The following is a 22,939-nucleotide window of genomic DNA, read 5'->3' on the forward strand; positions in this document are numbered from 1 at the left end:
CACACACACACACACACACAATGAACTTAAAACAATATATAACTCAGGAACATACCCAGCTATGTGTTTAGTATAAAATGACCTTCACATGAAATTTTCACCATCACTGGTCATTTATATTTTTAATTTGGTGAATGAAACAAACCAAATCAGACTTAAAGTATTTTATCAGAACAAACTATGCTAGATGTTGTCTCAAACAAAATTCAAATTTTTAAAATCAGTAATAGCAGAAAAATGCAACATTTTAACAGCCTGGTGTACTTCCATAGCATGTTATTATTAGTGATTTTGGGTTTCTATATTTTTCACGATACAAATTACATGTATTGATTAATATCAATATTATTCTCTAGAAGGAAACTAATTAATGTTTACTTAAAACTCGCTTAATTTAGTCAATAGAGAAAAAAGTATATGTGAAATTATATAGAATTATTATTAAACACATACCATAGAACATTCACCTAGACTATTGGGTATTGCAGATACAAACTTCCTTCAATATTGGCTGATGAGGAACTATTGCAAGGTGAGTTTATTATAGCAGCTCAGTATTTAAATAGCTGAAGAGATTTCTGTGGGAAAACTTTTTTAATAGATGTTTCATAAAAAACGGCATATGAATGACCAATAAGCATTTGAAAACGTATTCAACATCAGCACTTACTGGGAAAATGCAAAAAAAACCCACAATGAAAGACCACTGCACATCCAATGAAATGGCTAAAATTGAAAATTCTGATAACATCAAGTATTGGTAAGGCTGTGGAACAGTCAGAACTTTCCCACATTTTAGATGGATATGCAACATAATACAATCATTTTGGGAGAGACTCTGGTAGTTTCTTATAAAGTAAATATATACCTACCCTATGGGTCAAAAAGTCAACTGGGCATTTTCTTTTTTTTTTTTTTTTAATTTTTTTTCCCAACGTTTATTTATTTTGGGGACAGAGAGAGAGACAGAGCATGAACGGGGGAGGGGCAGAGAGAGAGGGAGACACAGAATCAGAAACAGGCTCCAGGCTCTGAGCTGTCAGCCCAGAGCCCGACGCGGGGCTCGAACTCACGGACCGCGAGATCGTGACCTGGCTGAAGTCGGACGCTTAACCGACTGCGCCACCCAGGCGCCCCAACTGGGCATTTTCCAAAGAGAAATGAAAATATATGTTCACAGAGAAAAATGTGAAGAAGGACCTACAGCAGGTTTGTTTATTTATAATGTGAAATTTATTATCAAATTGGTTTCCATACAACACCCAGTGCTCATCCCAACAGGTGCCCTCCTCACTGCCCATCACCCACTTTCCCCTCCCTCCCATTCCTCATCAAACCTCAGCTTATTCTCAGTTTTTAAGAGTCTCTTTATGGTTTGCCTCCTTCCCTCTCTGTAACTTTTTTTTTCCCCTTCCCCTCCCCCATGGTCTTCTGCTAAGTTTCTCAGGATCCACATAAGAGTGAAAACATATGCTATCTGTCTTTCTCTGTATGACTTATTTCACTTAGCCTAATACTGTCCAGTTCCATCCACGTTGCTACAAAAGGCCATATTTCATTCTTTCTCATTGCCAAGTAGTATTCCATTGTATATATAAACCACAACTTCTTTATCCATTCATCAACTGATGGACATTTAGGCTCTTTCCATACTTTGGCTATTGTTGAAATCCTGCTATAAACACTGGGGTCCAAGTGCCCCTATGCATCAGCACTCCTGTATCCCTTGGGTAAATTCCTAGCAGTGCTATGGCTGGGTCATAGGGTAGATCTAGTTTTAATTTTTTGAGGAACCTCCACACTGTTTTCCAGAGCGGCCGCACCAGTTTGCATTCTCACCAACAGGGCAAGAGGGTTCCCGTTTCTCCACATCCTCGCCAACGTCTGTCGTTTCCCGAGTTGTTAATTTTAGCCACTCTGATCGGCGTGAGGTGGTATCTCAGTGTGGTTTTGATTTGTATTTCCCTGATGGGGAGTGATGTTGAACATTTTTCATGTGCCTGTTGGCCATCTGGAATGTCTTCTTAAGGGAAGTGTCTATTCATGTCTTCTGCCCATTTCTTCACCCGATTATTTGTTTTTCAGGTGTGGAGTTTGGCGAGTTCTTTATAGATTTTGGATACTAGCCCTTTGTCTGATATGTCATTTACAAATATCTTTTCCCATTCCGTCCATTGCCTTTTAGTTTTGTTGAATGTTTCCTTTGCAGTGCAGAAGCTTTTTATCTTCATGAGGTCCCAATAGTTCATTTTTGCTTTTAATTCCCTTGCCTTTGGGGATGTGTCAAGTAAGAAATTGGTGCGGCTGAGTTCAGAGAGGTTTTTTCCTGCTTTCTCCTCTAGAGTTTTGATGGTTTCTTGTCTCACATTCCGGTCCTTCATCCATTTTGAGTTTATTTTTGTGAATGGTGTAAGAAAGTGGTCTAGTTTCATTCTTCTGCATGTTGCTGTCCAGTTCTCCCAGCACCATTAAAGAGACTGTCTTTTTTCCATTGGATATTCTTTCCTGCTTTGTCAAAGATTAGTTGGCTGTACTTTTGTGGGTCCAATTATGGAATCTCTATTCTATTCCATTGGTCTATGTGTCTGTTTTTGTGCCAATACCATGCTGTCTTGATGATTACAGCTTTGTAGTAGAGGCTAAGGTCTGAGATTGCGATGCCTCCCGCTTCGGTCTTCTTCTTCAATATTACTTTGGCTATTTGGGGTCTTTTGTGGTTCCACACAAATTTTAGGATTGCTTATTCTAGCTTCGAGAAGAATGTTGGTGCAATTTTGATTGGGATTGCACTGAATGTGTAGATTGTCTTGGGTAGTATTGACATTTTAACAATATTTATTCTTCCAATCCATGAGCATAGAATGTTTTTCTATTTCTTTGTATCTTCTTCAATTTCCTTCATAAGCTTTCTATAGTTTTCAGCATACAGATCTTTTACATCTTTGGTTAGGTTTATTCCTAGGTATTTTATGATTCTTGGTGCAATTGTGAATGGGATCAGTTTCTTTGTCTTTCTGTTGCTTCATTATTTGTGTATAAGAATGCAACTGATTTCTGTACATTAATTTTGTATCCTGTGACTTTGCTGAATTCATGTATCAGTTCTAGGAGACTTTTGGTGGCGTCTTTCAAGTTTTCCATGTATAATATCATGTCACCTGCAAAAAGTGAAAGCTTGACTTCATCTTTGCCAATTTTGATGCCTTTGATTTCCTTTTGTTGTCTGATTGCTGATGCTAGTACTTCCAACATGATGTTAAACAACAGCGGTGAGAGTGGACATCCCTGTCGTGTTCCTGATCTCAGGGGGAAAGCTCTCAGTTTTTCTCCATCGAGGATATTAGCTGTCAGCTTTTCATAAATGGCGTTTATGATGTTTAAGTATGTTCCTTCTATCCCGACTTTCTCAAGGGTCTTTATTAAGAATGGATGCTGAATTTTGTCAAATGCTTTTTCTACACCAATTGACAGGATCGTGTGGTTCTTATCTTTCCTTTTATTAATGTGATGTATCACATTGATTGATTTGTGAATATTGAACCAGCCCTGAAGCCCAGGAATGGATCCCAATTGGTCGTGGTGAATTGTTCTTTTTATATGCTATTTAATTCAATTTGCTAGTATCTTGTTGAGAATTTTTGCATCCATATTCATCAGGGATACTGGCCTGTAGTTCTCTTTTTTTGCTGGGTCTCTGTCTGGTTTGGGAATCAAAGTAATGCTGGCTTCATAGAATAAGTCTGGAAGTTTTCCTTCCCTTCCTATTTTTTGGAGCAGCTTGAGAAGGATAGGTATTATCTCTGCTTTAAATGTCTGGTAGAAGTCCCCAGGGAAGCCATCTGGTCCTGGACTCTGACTTGTTGGGAGATTTTTGATAACTGATTCAATTTCTTCACTGGTTATGGGTCTGTTCAAGTTTTCAATTTCTTCATGTTTGAGTTTTGGTAGGGTGTGGGTGCTTAGGAATTTTTCCATTTCTTCCAGATTGTCCAGTTTGTTGGAATATAATTTTTCATAGTATCCCCTGATAATTGCTTGTATTTCTGAGGGACTGGTTGTAATAATTCCATTTTAATTCATGATTTTATCTACTTGGGTAATCTCCCTTTTCTTTTTGAGAAGCCTGGCTAGACGTTTATCAATTTTGTTTATTTTTTCAAAAAACCAACTCTTGGTTTCGTTGATCTGCTCTACAGTTTTTTTAGATTCTATATTGTTTATTTCTGCTCTGATCTTATTTCTCTTCTTCTGCTGGGTTTGGGGTGTCCTTGTTGTTCTGCTTCTATTTCCTTTAGGTGTGCTGTTAGATTTTGTATTTGGGATTTTTCTTGTTTCTTGAGATAGCCTGGATTGCAATGTATTTTCCTCTCATGACTGCCTTCGCTGCATCCCAAAGCACTTGGATTGCTGTATTTTCATTTTCATTTGTTTACATATATTTTTTTAATTTCTTCTCTAATTGCCTGGTTGACCCATTCATTCTTTAGTAGGGTGTTCTTTAACCTCCATGCTTTTGGAGGTTTTCCAGACTTTTTCCTGTGGTTGATTTCAAGTTTCATAGCATTGTGATCTGAAAGTGTGCATGGTATGATCTCAATTCTTTTATACTTATGAAGGGCTGTTTTGTGACCCGGTATGTGATCTATCTTGGAGAATGTTCCATGTGCACTTGAGAAGAAACTATATTCTGTTACTTTGGGATGCAGAGTCTAAATATATCTGTCAAGTCCATCTGATCCAACATATCATTCAAGGCCCTTGTTTCTTTATTTATGCTCTGTCTAGATGTTCTATCCATTGTTGTAAGTGGAGTATTAAAGTCTCCTGCAATTATCACATTCTTATCAATAAGGTTGCTTATGTTTGTGATTAATTGTTTTATATATTTGGGAGCTTCTGTATTCGGTGCATAGACATTTATAATTGTTAGCTCTTCCTGATGGATAGACCCTGTAATTATTATATAATGCCCTTCTTCATCTCTTGTTACAGCCTTTAATTTAAAGTCTAGTTTGTCTGATATAAGTATGGTAGTCCAGCTTTCTTTTGAGTTCCAGTAGCATGATAGATAATTCTCCATCCCCTCACTTTCAGTCTGAAGGTGTCCTCAGGTCTAAAATGAGTCTCTTGTAGACAGCAAATAGATGGGTCTTATTTTTTTAATCCATTCTGATACCCTATGCCTTTTGGTTGGAGCATTTAGTCCATTTACATTCAGTGTTATTATTGAAAGATATGGGTTTAGAGTCATTGTGATGTCTGTAGGTTTCATGCTTGCAGTGATGTCTCTGGTACTTTGTGGTCCTTGCAACATTTCACTCACAGAGTCCCCCTTACGATCTCTTGTAGGGCTGGTTTAGTGGTGATGAATTCCTGCAGTTTTTGTTTGTTTGTGAAAACCTTTATCTCTCCTTCTATTCTGAATGACAGACGGGCTGGATAAAGGATTCTTGGCTGCATCTTTTCTCTGTTCATCACATTGAAGATTTCCTGCCATTCCTTTTTGGCCTGCCAACTTTCAGTAGATAGGTCTTCTACTACCCTTATGTGTCTACCTTTGTACGTTAGGGCCCATTTATCCCTAGTTGCTTTCAGGATTCTCTTTATCCTTGCATTTTGCCAGTTTCATTATGATGTGTCGTGCGGAAGATTGATTCAAGTTACGTCTGAAGGGAGTTCTCTGTGCCTCTTAGGTTTCAATGCCTGTTTCCTTCCCCAGATCAGGGAAGTTCTGAGCTATGATTTGTTCAAGTACACCTTCAGCCCCTTCCTCTCTTCTTCTTCTGGAATTCCTATGATACAGATATTGTTCCATTTGATTGCATCACTTAGTTCTCTAATTCTCCCCTCATACTCCTGGACTTTTTTATCTCTCTTTTTCTCAGCTTCATCTTTTTCCATAATTTTATCTTCTAATTCACCTATTCTCTCCTCTGGCTCTTCAATCTATGCTATGGCCGCCTCCATTTTATTTTGTACCTCATTTATAGCATTTTTTAATTCATCATGACTATTTTTTAGTCCCTTGATCTCTGTAGCAATAGATTCTCTGCTGTCCTCTATGCTTTTTTCAAACCCAGCAATTAATTTTATGACTATTATCTAAATTCTTGTTCCATTATATTGCTTAAATTGGTTTTGATCAATTTGTTAGCTGTCGCTACTTCCTGGAGTTTCTTTTGAGGAGAATTCTTCTGTTTTGTCATTTTGGTTAGTTTTCTAGCCCTGCGATAGCTCCAAACTGCAGAGCACTTCCCCTGTTCTGTCCGGAGAAACTCGTGTTGGTGGGCGGGACTGCAGTCAGACCTGATGTCTGCCCTCAGCCCACCTCTGGGGAAACAGTCAGACTGGGTGTCCCTTATCTTCCCCTCTCCCAGGGGCAGGACTCACTGTGGAGTGGTGTGGCCCCTCTCTGGCCTGCTTGCACACTGCCATGCTTGTGGTGCTGCTTCGATGGGATCTGGCCAAGGGCGTATCAGATGAGGTGGATCCACAAGGTGCACAGGGGTAGAAGGGGCAGGCTTAGCTAGCTTTGCTGTCAGAGGTCCCCTGCGGGAGGGGCCCTGCAGCACTGGGAGGGAGGCAGGCCCGTCGGAGGGCTGGATCCACAGAAGCACAGCGTTGGGCATTTGCCCAGTGCAAGCAAGTTCGGTGGCGGGAACTGGTTCCCTTTGGAATTTCGGCTGAGGGATGGGAGAGGGAAATGGTGCCTGCCAACGCCTTTGTTACTCTGTCGAGCTCTGTCCTTCTGGGATTCAACAATTTCCCCTCCCATAGGCCCCAGGCATTTTTCAAACTGGGGCTCCAGCCAGTATCCCCGAAGTCTTTTTAGAGGGAGGACTCGGTGTCCTTTTGTCCTCCCCGCTCTCCGAGAGCAGAGCTGTTGACTTTTAACATTCCAGATGTTAAGTCCTGGTGGCTGTCAGAACTCATGGAGTCTGGCCCCTCCGCTTTCGCAAGCCAGACTTGGGGGCTCTGCCTTGCCGGGTGGGCTGGCTGCCCTTCCATGGCCCTGGCTCCCTCCCGCCAGTCCGTGTAGTGCATACTGCCTCTCCACCCTTCCTACCCTCTTCTGTGGGCCTCTTGTCTACACTTGGCTCCAGAGAGTCCCTTCTGCTAGTCTTCCGGTGGTTTTCTGGGTTATTTAGGCCGATGTGGGTGGAATCTAAGTGATCAGCAGGATGCGGTGAGCCCAGCGTCCTCCTAAGCCGCCATCTTCCTTCTGCACCAGCAGGTTTATTTATAATAGCCCCAAATTGGAAACCACTTAGATGTCCAACAATAGAATGGATAAAGAAATTGTGGTTGATACACGCAATGAAGTACTACTCAGCAATAAGAAGTAATAAACTACTGATACATTGAATGGATCTTAACACTTCACCCATAAATCTCAAAAACATCACCTCGAGTGAAATTAGTCTTCCACAAAAGAACACATCATGGATGATGCGATTCATGTGAAGATATATTTTATCACCACCTCCAGAAAGAATGAATGGATATAATTTCATGTAACTAGTACTCCACAAAATTGTGATTTTGAAACAGTGCACGATATATCATCTATTTTGTTTGTGTGTAATCTCAAATTAAAAAGTGCATTTACAACATTGTGGACAATTTACATAAACAAATTTGGGAGCAAAAACACCGGAGCATATATTTCCAGGGTGGGAACGAGGTGCTGAGAAGTGTGCTAGATTACCAGAATTAGTGTATTAACCCAGCATCCATTAGGCTTGGAATGCTTTACAAAGGACAACATGAGAATCAGTTAATCAGTTAATTCTGGTTAAGTGGCAAAATGCTAAGAGTAGATTTACCGATTTGTTGAGCTTGCTCTATTTTCTTGGCCCTAAGAGGCTGTTGGCAAACAATTTGTCATGTCCTCTAATACCATAACCCTTTACGTTTCTAATCCAAGTGTAATTGAAACTCATAACCCCTAAAGTAAAATCTTACGATGGAGTGGATATCTGAAGGCAGTTAGTGATTTCAATAACCACATAGTCAAGGGTTTTCTACCAGGATTCACCTGTGGAGTAGTTTGTAAATATGTGGGGGCTCTATTTACTGTCACAATGATTGGAAGGTGGCGTTGGAATTTAGTGGGTGGATCCAGGGATGGGAAACATCCTAGAATCCTTACATCTGTTTTACACGGCAAGGTATTATTCAACCCCAAATGCAAATAGTATCTCTTGAGAAGCAGTTACAGTAATTTTGGCTCTTTTTGCCACTGCAAGACTTGATCTTAGTGACTCAACTAATCTCATGGATGAAATACTATCTGTATGTTGATGTTCCCCAAATTTGGATCTCCAGTCTTGAAGTCTTCCCTCAAAAGAGACTCTCAGTGATTCAACTGCCTAGTTCAGAGCTTCCCCTGGGTGTCTAAGAGGCATTTCAAACTGATTATTTCCAACAGTAACTCTAGATCTCAACACCCACACTCTCTTCTTCCAGAGTGTTCTCCATCCTAATAACTGGTATTTCCATCGATCAAATTATCATGCCAAAGATTTAAAGTCATTTGGGGATCTTGCCTTTCTCTTACAATCCACACCCAATTAATCAGTAAATTCTACTGACTCCTGACCTTGAAAAATAGGTCTTGAATCCGACCATTTCTTACCACCTTGGACCAAGCCACCATCATTACACACCCGGACAACTACATCACCATGTAACTGGTACCCTACTTTCCACAACCATAGGAAGACTTTAGAATAAAATCTGATCACCTAACTTCCCTGCCCTGAATGCTTCAACAGCTTTCTGTCATCCGAAGAGGAAGGTCCAGTCTTGCCATGACAGTCTGAATGGTCCTGGGTATTTGATCCATTGTTGCCTCTTAGACCTCCTTTTCGACCCTCCCCTTCCTTGCTCACTGCCTTTCCAGCCACACTGGCCTGCCTGCTCCTCCATGAACCTTCCTCCAATTCTTTCCTGCTTTAGAGGGTACAGAATGTTCTGTGTGTGAATTGCGCTTGTTATGGTCTCATTTCTGAGCTTTTCACTATCACTACATTTAAGATAGCATCCACCTGTCTCCACCAGGCACACGCTCTCCTTTCTTACTGTTTCCTTTTATTTTCCTTTATAGTATCTATCACTATTTGACATATTGCTTATTTAGTTTTTATTTTGCCTGTTTGTTTTTTCTCTCCCCGATAGAAGGTAAGTTTATGAGAGCTGGAACCTGGCGGGAAAAAGAAAACCTAGAATACCTTTGGTACCTAATAAGCATTTTGTTATTTGTTGAATCAGTGAATACATAAGTGTGGCTGTATCCAGGAGAGTTGACTTCAATATATCTGTTGGGTCTGATATTTCGGCAAGGTTTGAAACCACTAAACTAGTGTAAGCCCCTACTTGATAGTACAGCCATCTCTGTAATATTCAGATAGGTGACCCTACAGATGATTATATATCTAGGACATTTCTATCTTCCTTATAAATATGTTACTTTGTTCATCCTAGGAGGAGAACCAGTGGTTTTCATTCTTAACTACAAGATACTAGATTACTGGTTCTGTTATTTAGATTTGGTTAACACATCGTCTTTTGATACATTCCTTCTCCTCTCCTATCATAGATAATTCTTCTTGTGGATATTCAATTACCCTGGATGTATCCTCCTATCTGATATTGCTGAATTGGATTCCTCCCCCTTTACATGCTCATTTTTTGCTCGGAGGAAGGTTCAGTAAGGTGAGAGTCTAAGAAGAAAATGAACAAAGTATCTTTTTCCAACTGAAATCCTCTCTTTCAAGCCAAAAAGGCACTTGTTCTCTTTCCAGGGACTGAAATGCAATCTGTGTTAAAAGGGGCTTTATTAACAAGCTGCGTATGTGGTGTAGATTTAACCTCCTTGGAAAGAATGTAGTGGAGGAAGGGGCTGCTCATTCCTCTCCCGGGCTATACAGCACAGACCCCTTGCCAATGTGTTATCAGTAAATATACAACATTTTCAAACAGTTAAAGCAGGCTTAGCTGCTTTGAGAAACTCAAATTAAATGCTCAATATTTTATGAACGCTTGAGTGGTAATGTTTACCTGATCTGGTATGTTCTCATTGCACAGAAACATGAGAGGGCTGGAAAGATGACAACAGGTAGCCGTGAGTTCTGAGACTACCAATCTGGCATTTCATTATTTAGACGTTACTTCATAGGGCAGATGAGACCTCCCCTCCATGAAATTATTGTTGAGGTGAAATCCGCCATAACATGACTGTCATAAGATTATTACCCCCAGAAAGATTATTACCTCCAGGTAGGTGTGGTCAGATTTCGCAAATAAAAATAAAGGATGCATAGTTCAATTTGAGTTTCAGAAAAACACACAAAAATTATTTTAGCAGAACCGTGTCCCATGCAATATTCAGGACCTATTCATACTAAAAACAATATTTGTTGTTTATTTGAAAGTCAAATGCAACTGGGCTGTTTTTTTTTTTTATCAGGCAATCCTGCTTCTAAAGCAAGAAAAAGCACCCCGACACTATGCAGGAAGATATTTTCAGCTCCCAAAGAACCCTTGGTAAAGACACAGGTGTAAGTACGTGGGGTGTCAGGGCACACCATGTAAGGAGGTCCTCACTATCAGGGTCACTCGGTGGCAGAATCACCACTCAGGCAGCCCCAGGAGTAAGAACCTCTTTAAGTTCTGCATCCTAGGCACACTGGCCTCACTGGGCAGAGGTCTGTCGCTCCTTTTCCACTGCCTTTTTCATATTCTAAGATTGACGTAAAGCAAAGTGAGGAAGAACTGTATTCCAGGTCTTACTGGGAAAGTTTTCATTGTACCCTGCTGCTCACACATGGGTGCGAACTGCCTCGTTCCTCATTGAGATGGGGAGTGGGGAGGGGGCGGCACATTTGACCTTTCAAGGAACATACGTTTGAGGACCCATTAAGTACACACATTGAGCTCAGCGTTGAGACAGTACAGCAGTCCATGGGCCACACAAAGTCCCCGCTCTCTGTTGGCTTGTATTCTGAGGGAGAAGCGAAGGAAACCAATGAAACGTGCAAGGGGAACATGGTTGGAGAGCAACATGGTTGACAGCTGGGGCTGCATGGGATATCTGACCTAGGTCATAAAACTCTCAAGAAAGAGGGGTTTTGGCTCCCGAATAGAAGGAGAGAAGCGGAGAACTCCAAGGAGGAGACAGACGCTGGTCAGTGGGGCGGTCAAAAAGCAACAACCAAAGAAGAAGGGAACACCATCAGTTATTTCCTCTCCCCCGTCACACTTTGCCAATGTTCCCCATGCGGTGTTAGAGGTGAAGTTTGAAGTCCAGCTTGAGATATCCCCTCCAAGAGAAATTGCCTTGTTGTAAAAGCTTCAGTTCTGGCTTATCCTGTTCAGATTCGGGACTCAATTTCCTATGGCCACACATTATTCACTGACAAAACAAAACAAAATGCCCACAAAAACACAAAGCAAAAGGCCGAAACTAAGACGCTCCACAAAAAGAAATGTTTATATGCTCACACTGTCCTCTTTCACTTGTACTACAGACTAACATCCAGATGGCTATTGTGGACATAAGTCTTGGCTTTAAGGGAGTAGAAATAAGATATTCAGTATAGGGTAAAGAAAGGATCTGTGTTAAAGTACAAGGTGAATAATAACCCCAGGCAGGATAATTTCTTGCCTAGATAAGATGTTGCAAAAGAGACTTGGGAAAGACCTTGTCTTCTCACGAGCACACAAATTCTAGCTTTATCTGCCTCAAAAGTGTTGGACAGGCACACATTTAAAAGGTACAGTCTCACTGGAAAATTGTTAGAGGGAAATAAGAGAAGTGCCTGAACATGGACAATGGCAGAAAATAAGAATTGAGCTCCTAACGAGAGATCTGAGAGAACAGAAGAGCAGAAAAGAAGAAAAGGAACTACAGAGCTCTAGCCAGTTATGAACGAAAAGATAGCTCTTTGAAAAGGCAGAATTCCTTGAGATTGTCCGTCTCATAACCCACACTGAACCTGTTTGGAATAAGTGAAACTGAGTATGTGAGCATGAGAAAAATAGTAGTTTACAGGTAGATGCATGCTTATGTATACAGGATGATAATTAACATTTGCATTTGGGGGGGGAAAGAAACGTTACAGAAAGATGATGACAGGGGCACAGATATCAGAGTTTGGAAGATTTTACATGTGATACACGTTGAACAGCATTGCCAGAAAAAGGTATCTTGAGCTCCTAACCCCCGGGACCTCAGACTGTTACCTTATTTGGAAACAGGGTCAGTACAGACTCAGTTAAGATGAGGCCAACACAGGAGTAGAGTGAATCCTTAAGCCAATCAGACTTGTGTCCCTATAGGAAGCAGGAGAGCAACATCAAGACAGATACATAGAAAACAACACTCGGTAACAAGCAGAAAGTGCAGTTGTCCAGCTGCAAACAGAGACACATGAAATATTGCTACGACCACCAACAGCTGGAAGGGGCAAGGAAGCATCCTCACCTAGAGCCTTTAGGAGCATGATCCTGCCAGCACCTTGAGTTCTGACCTCTGCCCTCCAGAACTATGACAAAACAGATTTCGTTGTTTTAAACCTTCCCATTTGTGGGACTTTGTTACGGCAACTACAGAAAACAAACACACGATGCTTTGTTGAATTTCTCTGGCCATCAAGCCAAACCTGAAGACTTTTCACATTTATTTCAAAGCAGTGAGTTAGGAAGGAAGGATGTCCAATGACGTCTGCATGTTTGTGAAGACCAGAACAATCCTGTCAAGAGCACAGGCAGAGCTTGGCCGAGAGAAACCAAAGCCTCCACCATTTGCGGTTTCTATCTGCTCTGGTCACAGAGTTTCTTTAGGTTCAAGATGCCAAAATGGGAAAAACTACATCACTATGAAATACACACTCATCAAGGACAAAACGACGCGTGAGATAGTCGGTTCCACGTGGAGGAGAGGACCAGAACGAGTTTGGCGAGAGTTTGTCCCATTGAATAAAGATGGAATTACAAGAGGATGGATTTAGATGGAAAAGAAATTCTACTGAGGGTGTCTGCTCAACGGATTCCTGAGAGCCAGCCGTGGCTCCTCGAGTCAGAACATAGGTAAATGTGGGTTTTACAACTCACAGTGTGGTGTGCCCGTTCTGTCTGGGGAACCTCAACTGGCAGATGGTAGGTCTCCATCTCTGGATTGCCAACGTGAACAAGTTGGGGGTGCTGGCTATTTCACAAGACTGCTGCTTAAATTGCTCTCTCTAGCCTTGCTACAACCAAGGATTTTGAGCTTATCTCATTGAGTTACAGAAATAGAATAAAATAGAAACACGGAAAGACTGCATACTACTCAGTAACTATTTTCCACTGACATTAATTTTAGTGATATATAATATTTGAGGGACTGGGTTATTAAGCATCAAGTAGCAAGTGCTGTTAATAAAGTGCTTTGTAAATAACTTAATGTCTTCTAAGCAGATTTTGATGCTTCCTCCGATATCAATTTTATATATTTGGGGCCCACACATTGACTTTTTAAATCCTCAGTAATATTCTACTTTAAGGTTTTTATGGGATATTTTTTTCCACCAGAATAACCATTTTGTTTTATGATGTTTAGAAGTTTCAGAAATCTGAAGCCATTTAGAGAATGTCATGTCAATATCAAATGGATGGTACTAGATGGGATCAGAAGCTTACTTAGAAGATAACTTTAGTTACATTGTTAGCTATTAATAGGTACTCAAGACGTTGTAGAAATTTGAGGTAAAAAAAATACGGTTATAATGAGTTAAGATAGAAGATAAATCATCATTCAAATCTCTGCCACATTACTTCCATTCCCAGATTCAATGGGGTAACAAGGACAGGACTTAACCTTCTGCTAGAAAACTGGAAAAAATACAGGAAACTACTGTTTCATGCTACTGGATAATAGGCAGTGGAGGACTGGGATTCAGGAGAGAAAAAAACAGAGGAAGTACACTCTGTGATTGTCTTGACTTTTTACCTAGAGGCAATTTTCTGCCCACAGGTACTGAGTGGGAGAAAACCAAACAGAAATTGACAGGAAACTCATTCTAAACACCAAGACATACACAAACGGAAAGAGAGAAGAAAAACAAGAAAGAAAGGGAGAGAGAGAGAGAGAGAGAGAAAGAGAGAGAGAAAGAGAGAGAGAAAGAGAGAGAGAAAGAGAGAGAAAGAAAGGAAGAAAGAAAGAAAGAAAGAAAGAAAGAAAGGAAAAAGAAAAAGATACACTACATATACACCGATCAAAAGGAAAGAAATCACTGTATTGATATCAAAGCAGACTTCAGAACAAAGACTATTACTAGAGATAAAAAAAAGTAATACTCCAGAGTGATAAAACACTTACACTATTCATCATGGTAAACACTTGCCATAACTTACACGTCCACCTTCAGAGACACTTTATTGGAGAAGTATTATTTTTATTCCCATTTTACAGATAAGAAAAATGAAGTTCTACACAATCAAGCAAATTGAAGAAAGGGTTTTAGAGTGGAGCCAAATTGGAACCCAAATCCCTGTCATCTGTCACCGAGCCTACTACCATTGCCACCAAACTGCTTCGCATTTGCTCCTGAGTTCTTTCAAAGTATTCTTTCTTCATCAAGTAGTTAGCACTTTTAAAAGTACCACTCTGATCTTTCCCCTTCCCTGTTTAAAATATTCCAGGGCATGTTAGTGCTCTCATGACCTCTCTCCTGGCCTCCCTTCCCAAATTCATCTTCGTCTATTCTTTTTTTCCCCAAAGCTTGCTGTCTTTGGCATCAGCCTCTTAGTACATGCTGTTCCCTCTGTTTGCAATGCCCTTCCCTCTCTGCCCATGGGCGCAAGCATCACACTTGCCTACTTAACTACTCTTCATACTTCAGATCTCAGCAAAAGAGCCTCTTCCTCCAACAGCCTTCCTGGATATGCAGCCTCGATCAGGTAGCCCGGATTACACTTTCACAACAAACTATACTTTTTTGTTATAATTATGTATCTATAAATGTGTGCATTTGCTCATCTGATGGTCTTTCTCCTTCCAACTAAAAATTCATCGGTACCAAGATTATTGAAAGGCTCCTCCCTATTCGGAGGCCCAGAATAGGGTCTCATACATAAATATTTGTTAAATGAGTAAATAAAAGAATGGAAAAAGACGCCGGAGAGAGAAGAAAGGGGAAGATGTTAAGTACATTTGAAAAATGGAGCGGGATGCCTGGGTGGCTCAGTTGGTTAAGCGTCCAACTTCGGTCCAGGTCATGATCTCATGGTTTATGAGTTCAAGCCCTGCTTTGGGCTCTCTGCTGTCATCACAGAGCCTGCTTCACGTCCTCTGCAAACCCCTGCTCCTCCCTGACTTGCGCTATCTATCAAAAATAAATAAAAATTTAAAAAAAGGAACAAAGTCAAGTAAGTATTTATGACCTAATTCAATTAGAGGATAAATATATTTAAATCAAATTTGTTTTTATCAGCAGTGCCCGTAACATACACTCTGACTTGTATAGACCTTTTGAGATGCCCATGTGACATAGGAGATGATTTCAAATGTGACTTAAGGTCACCAAAATATAGCAATTATTTCCAGGATTAATTTTTAAAAATATTTTTAATGTTTATTTATTTATTTATTTATTTTTTAACATTTATTTATTTTTGAGACAGAGAGAGACAGAGCATGAATGGGGGAGGGTCAGAGAGAGGGAGACACAGAATCTGAAACAGGCTCCAGGCTCCGAGCTGTCAGCACAGAGCCCGACGCGGGGCTCGAACTCACGGACCATGAGATCGTGACCTGAGCTGAAGTCGGACGCTTAACCGACTGAGCCACCCAGGCGCCCCTTAATGTTTATTTTTGAGAGAAATACAGAGACAGAGCATGAGCAGGGGAGGGGCAGAGAGAGAGAGAGAGAGACAGAGACAGAACCTGAAGCAGGCTCCTGACTCAACATGGGGCTCGAACTCGAACTCTCAAGCCCTGAGATCATGACCTGAGCCGAAGACAGATGCTTAGCCAACTAAGCCACCCAGGTGCCCCTATTTCCAGGTTTAAATCTCTGAATTCTGAAAGCAGCAAGATCTCACCCACTATTTCATTTTATTTAAAGACTGTCAGGCCTTAGCACTGAAAAAACAGAGTGGTGAGACCAGACTTCTTAAAGGATTTATTTAATTTTGATGTGCCTCTGCTTTTCTGAGCCCTGCAGTTTCAGGATGTGACTGCTACAGAATCTTTCCGGCTCTTTCTGTTCTGGACTAGCTTCACTTGCTTCAATCTGCCAAGGTGATTTTTACAGAATGCCATCACTGGTGTTTACACATTCAGTTGCAAGTGATAGTGGAAAATTGAGAATTGTAGACACTCTTTACTTCCTGAATTTAGGAATCTTATCCTAAGAGTATGCGAATTAGGAAGCTTTCAACATGGATTAACATGGTCCCCACCCAAGGTAAACATCAATACACAAATACTATTACGTTCAACATGATAGTTCTGATAGGTCTGAGTTACACAAACACTAGCAAATCTCAACAATTTCAGTCCATCAGTTGATTTGAAAAATTATTATTGTTTTTACACACATGGCTATCCTAGGGCTCAAAGAACGAAAGCTGCACAAATCAAGTGGGGATTTATTAAAGGCTGAGCACAATGGAGGAGTCCTTTAATATTCTTTCCCTTGGTAAAGACCCCATCCATTATTCCATGTGGATCCAAGGAGTTGCCAGTATTTGGATCTATATTCCCTTATCATAAGGGTAGACAAACAAGGCCCACAGGACATTCCTATATTTCTGGGACGAGAGGCAGTTTGTGACAGCACTGAAAAGAAATCAGCCCTGTGATCTCGTGACTAAGGTCTCCTGATTTTACTGATTCTTCTCTCTCATGAGGTCTTTTTCAGCATTTCAATCCTGTAAACTATCGAGTAGCTTTCTAACAAACACTTTTATGTGGCTCCTTTTGTAGGAAGGTAAGGTTAAATTAGTCAGCTGGATTCTGTGGCTAACAAAAAACCCCAACTGAAACACAGGCACTGAAGTGAAGCAGGCAATCTGGATCAAGTCTGAATCTATTGCTTCCTAGAAGTGTCACTTGGGGCTCTCATTTCTTTAAAAAAATTTTTTTTTAATTTTTTTATTTATTTTTGAGAAGAGAGAGACAGAGCATAAGTGGGGGAGGAGAGAGAAAGAGGGAGACACAGAATACGAACCAGGCTCCAGGCTCTGAGCTGTCAGCACAGAGCCCGATGCGGGGCTCGAACTCACAGGCCGTGAGATCATGCCCTGAGCTGAAGTTGGTCGCTCAGCCAACTGAGCCACCCAGGTGCCCCTCTCGTTTCTTAATTTCTAAACTAGGGTTAAAAGTATTTCTCACTCTTTAAAAAAAAAAACAGCTTTACTGAGATATAATTTATATACTACAAATCTCACCTTATTTCAAGTGTACAATTTAAAGATTTTTAGTATATTTGCAGGGTTGTAGAACTACCGCCATAATCTAATTTTATAACATTTGCATTACCCAAAAAAGAAACTTTGCCCCTGCTAGCAGTTAACGCCCCGTCTTCCATCTCCCAATTGCCATTAGCCCTAGGGAACTACTTTTCTATCGGTCTCTATAGCTTTGCCTATCGTGTGGCCATCACATAAATGGAATCATACCTTATATGGTCTTTTTTCACTTAACCTAGTATTCTTACGTTCATGTATGTTGCAGCACGTAGCATTCCTTTTTATTGATAGTGATCAATTGCACGATGATACTACATTTATTTATTCATGCATCAGTTGATGAGTACTTGCGATGTTGTTCTGAATAATTCTGCTATGACCATCCACATACAAGTTACTGCATGGGCATAGTGAATGAACACCAAATATTATCTGGGAACTAGTAGAAGATGCTCTAGTTCCCTGGATTGTATGGTACACGAGTATGAAGTTTGGAATTGCTACACTATTTGGTATCAAAAGGAAAAGGGCGAGAAGTTGTGGGGTTCAAACAAATGGAGTTAGAAAGTAAAGATTCTACCATGGAGCAGAACAGAGATGGAGACAGACCCTGTTCTGAACAATCTTTTGAATTTCTGAGTCTTTCCTAACAGGAAACCAATACTACTTTGGAATGTCCACTTATAGGAGACTATGGATTCCTTTTACTATTAAAGCCAGTGTAAGTTGGGTTTATGTCAATTGTAATTAAAAGCCCTAAATAATACTATGGATTTAGTCATCTCAACTGACTGGCTATTAAGTTCCAAACTCTTATGAATGAGACTTATTTGTCATAGGTCAATGTCATACTTGAAAGAGTTAATTGATATGAACAGGATAACAGAGTTGTGTAACAACATGGCGGCTTCCATGGGAACCATGTGGTTGGGGCCTGAAAAAGGGTACTTAGCAGAAGGAGGGGACTGGGCGAGGAACATAATGTCATAGCTATCTAGTGCTACCATGGAGACTGGTTGGCATAGTGCCTTACCAAGATCCATCACCAAAAGATGATGGAACCATGTCCGTTGCACATGTATCCATGCTTCCATCAGAATTCTCTAAAATTTAATGATTGCCACACAATTACAAGTTTCACAGCATTCCTGTCAAAGACAACTGTGTTAATGCTCCAGACGCAGCCATTTATTTTTCTGATCGATATGCCTCCATTTCCCAGTTTGTAAAACAGGGGTTTTACACACACTTCATAGTGATTTGTTGTGCGTTGTTATTTAAGATAATATTTGAGATCAGGTACTGCAAACGTTTGCCACACAATATGCAATCAGCCATCGTTAGCTTCTATTTTAATCATTCTCCTATTTTTCTAATCACTCTATGACAGACGTATGGCATATGAAATAGAGTAAAAGTTGAGTATGACTGTGCACTTACTTGAGTGAAAATTTACCTTACGGACAATGTTTTTGGATTCCCTCATTTTGTTGTAAATCCACTGAGGGCAGGGGGCAATTCATCTCTGCATCCCCAGTACCTAAAAACATTGTCCTAGTATATGTGTTTTAATGGATGGAAAGATGGGTAGATAACAGGTCATTACTCATATTTCTGAGTGGTTATATATGCCAGAAACGGAGCCAGATTCCTAATATTAATTTAGCCTCAACAAATATGGAAACCCCACTTCACAGAGGAAAAACCAGTCTTCAGACTGGCACTATCACCAGTGCAAAATCAAGCCACCTACCAATAAATGGCAGAGCCCAGTCTCATCTTCCTCAAATCCTTCCTATGGAACCCAAAGCCCAAGCTTTGCTAGGAACAAGTGAATTACAAATTTCTCAAATGCGATGCTCAGACTATAAACTTCATTTTTTTTTTGCTTTTTCATCCACATCTTCTAGCCATACTAAGCACATAAATAACTGATTATGCATTATTTGCTTATTTATTTATTGGCTTAGCTTACACGGACATGTGTACAGATGAAAGAAAATATAAGTTAACTATACTGGAATTAGTTGTGGAATAAGGGCAGACTAGAATTAGTGGTGAAAAAACTCTTTACTTCAGCACTAGAAATACTAATTTTTAAATAATCTATAAAAATAGCCCAGTGTGCTGTTATTATTCAACCCAAAGCCTAAGGAAAAAAAATGACTAATATTTCTCACTGTGTTGAATACACTCTAGCATGTTTTTACACCTAAATCTACTCTATTTTCTTCTAAATAATAGATGGCTGGTGACTTTTAAAAGCACCAGTATGTCAGTGTAATTATCTAAAATCTAACAAAAAATTGTATTCTTTGTAGACTAGAAGGGCATATCTTAAATGCAAATGGAGTATTTTTGGAACTTGTACATCATCTTACCCTTTGAAAAAGTTCCCATATTTCTTATTCTTCACTGTTAAAAATTTCTGGTTCCTCTTTCCCTGTCACCATTATAGGATAAAAGAATTCTGGCTGCAGACTGGTCTTGAAGAATCCATTAAAGTTTAAGCTTGTGCATTGCATCAAGTAACGTGTTCATTTCCCCAGAGCAGCAGATCACAACTCTTTTGTGTCACTTGATACAAGGGAAAGAAAAGTAAGAAAAAAAAAAAGGAAGAAACAAAAGGATGTTTGTACTGCACATGAAGGGTTCGGGAGTCAGATTTCACAACAGGTAATAAGTATGCATTAAGTTCACTAATTAGTTCACTAATTGGGTAATAGCACTTTGAAATTCCAAGAAATATTCCATAAATAGAAACACAGAAAAATTAGAAATATTTATGACTCCTCTTATGAATACATGAGATATTTTTTGGAAGTAAATTTGGGAGATACCCTGGGACTAAGGCACATACTCTGTGCTGAGTTTTTCAATCACTGTTTTTTTTTTTTTTTTACATGTGTTTGTTTGGGGGGGAAAAAGTCAGACTCCTCGATGGAACTACCCCAAAGGTTTACTTTGGGAATGTGTATAAAGTGATTCCTGATTTGAGTAATATAGACATTCAAAATATTGCACACCCAACATAAGTATTAGTATCTCTGACCAGGATAGGCTACTTGGCTGTCCAGACTGATGAATTCAACCCAGTCCAGGACCTGTCTCTCAGCCTTCCAAGCTCAAATACATGGTCACGTCATTGTCCTGGATCTGACTGGACTCGGGAAGACTGAATCATACTAACAAAACTCAAAGAGACTGATGGGCTTTGCCAAAATGGCAACCACTGAATTCAAATGAGACATAAAATTATCAAGTAAACAGGATACTAGTATCAGCTTAACTGCACATTCCTTCCCTGTAGGCCAGCTGTGACAAAAGCAAAATTATCAGAGGGTTATTTAGTTTTGTAGTACCAGATTAAGTGGAGTTGACAAATATCCATTTGCATGTTTAATGGCTCACAGAGTCCGATGGTTCATATACCTCCGTAATAGAGACACAGCTTTTTATTTTTTTTATTTAAAAAAAAAATTTTTTTTTAACATTTATGTATTTTTTTGAGACAGAGAGAGACAGAGCATGAACAGGGGAGGAGCAGAGACAGAGGGAGACACAGAATCCGAAACAGGCTCCAGGCTCTGAGCTGTCAGCACAGAGCCTGACGCGGGGCTCGAACTCACGGACCGCGAGATCATGACCTGAGCCGAAGTCAGCCGCTTAACCAACTGAGCCACCCAGGTGTCCTGAGACACAGCTTTTTAGACACAAAGATGCTCCCATCCTCTCCCAGGGATGGGTATCTCTGAATTTTCTTCTGTGCATGTTCTCATTCTGTTAATCTCATGGTTGCCTCCTACTCCTTTTCATGGATACATTCCTTCTTTCTACATATAGTATTACTATCTTTAACCATGTTTTATCTGATCTAGATGCTATTTTGGTTATAGAAGAATATAGCTTAAAGGAGGAGATTCATAACTTTGAGTGATGACCCATATAATGTTGATTTTGCCTAATATCTCAGTGGTAGAAGCTTCTATGCCTTCCACATTGTTTCTTATATAACTTATTCAACATTCTTTCAGAAATGTTGGCAAATGCACAGAAGTCAGAATTCTCACATTTGTGGAACTCACACACATTGAACGGTGAGATATAATAAGAAGTACTCAAAAAGGGCATTCATTTGGTCAGCAAGGTTTCTTGAATGCCTACTATGTGTTAGGCCTTATTCTAGGAACTTTATACACAATGAACAAAATCAAGTTCCTGATTTCATGGAGTCCACAATCTGGTAGGAAGAATATACAAATAAACCAAAATGAGTACAATCAAATAAGGAAATATAAAGTACTATGGGGGAAAAAAAACCTAAAGGGAATAGAAAATGATGGGGCAATGTTTAACCACATAGGATATTCACAGAGGTGACCAATGAATAAAATTAAAGCAGATTTTGCCTCAACTTAGGAAAGCATTCATTAGGGGCACCTGGGTGGCTCAGTTCGTTAAGCGTCCCAACTCTTGATTTCAGCTCAGGTCATGATCTCCCGGTTCATGGGATCTAGCCCTGTGTCGGGCTCTGTGCTGACAGTGGGGAGACTGCTTGGGATTCTCACTCTCCCTCTCTCTGCCCCTCCCCCACCCCGTACACAAGCTCTCTCTCAAAAAATAAACTTAAAAAAAAAAAAAGGCACTCCTTAACAATCCCAGCAAGAGCTGTCTGGCCACAAGTTACTTAGACTCACCAGAGAGTGAGCTGGACTCAGTGAAGTGTTCTGGAATAGAGGGTTAGCCAAGACTAAGGTCTATTTCAAAGAAATTTCTAGGATTCTAAACAGAATCTGATAAGCAGTCCTCAGGTAAGCCTGTTCCAAAATTATACTGAAATATTGATACAAATTTGGAAATAAAAACTCATAATTCCAACCAATCTATTGCATCATTAGTTTTCTAACACATACTTAACCATCTGATAAAGAGAAAACTTACCATCATAAAAGCTGCTTTCACTCTCCCTTTCTCTTCTCTCTGGTTTAGAAATACACAGGATGGAAATAAAAGAGAATAGCTCCCTTTCTATTCTCTACAAAGACTGTTTCTTCAAATGCCTGAGTACTATTCCCTTGCTTTCCCAACCACGCCTACATGCTATTTGCCTTCAGATAGAAATGCTAATATTATGTTGACCTTATATATTGTGGTAACTAAATGAAATATATATGCAGTATTTAAAACAGAGACTGACACATAGGTAAGCTATGGTAAAAATGATTGCATAAATGGCCTCAGTTCATCATCTTTCCCCATATGGCTTTGTAGCTCCTTCCATCAAGGGGTGGAGGTGATTTCTCCCTTCTGTGAAACTGGCCTGGCCTGGCCTGGCCTTTTGACTTGCTTTGTCCAACAGAATGTGGCAGGAGTAATGGTTTACTAGTTCCAAGCCAAGGTCTCAAGAGGTCCTAGATACTTCTATTTTCTCTTGGAACCATGCCTCCACCATGAAAATAAGCCCAATCTATCCTGGTAGATA

This window comes from Prionailurus viverrinus, chromosome A3 (genome assembly GCF_022837055.1).
Source record: "Prionailurus viverrinus isolate Anna chromosome A3, UM_Priviv_1.0, whole genome shotgun sequence".
NCBI classification, from domain to species: domain Eukaryota; kingdom Metazoa; phylum Chordata; class Mammalia; order Carnivora; family Felidae; genus Prionailurus; species Prionailurus viverrinus.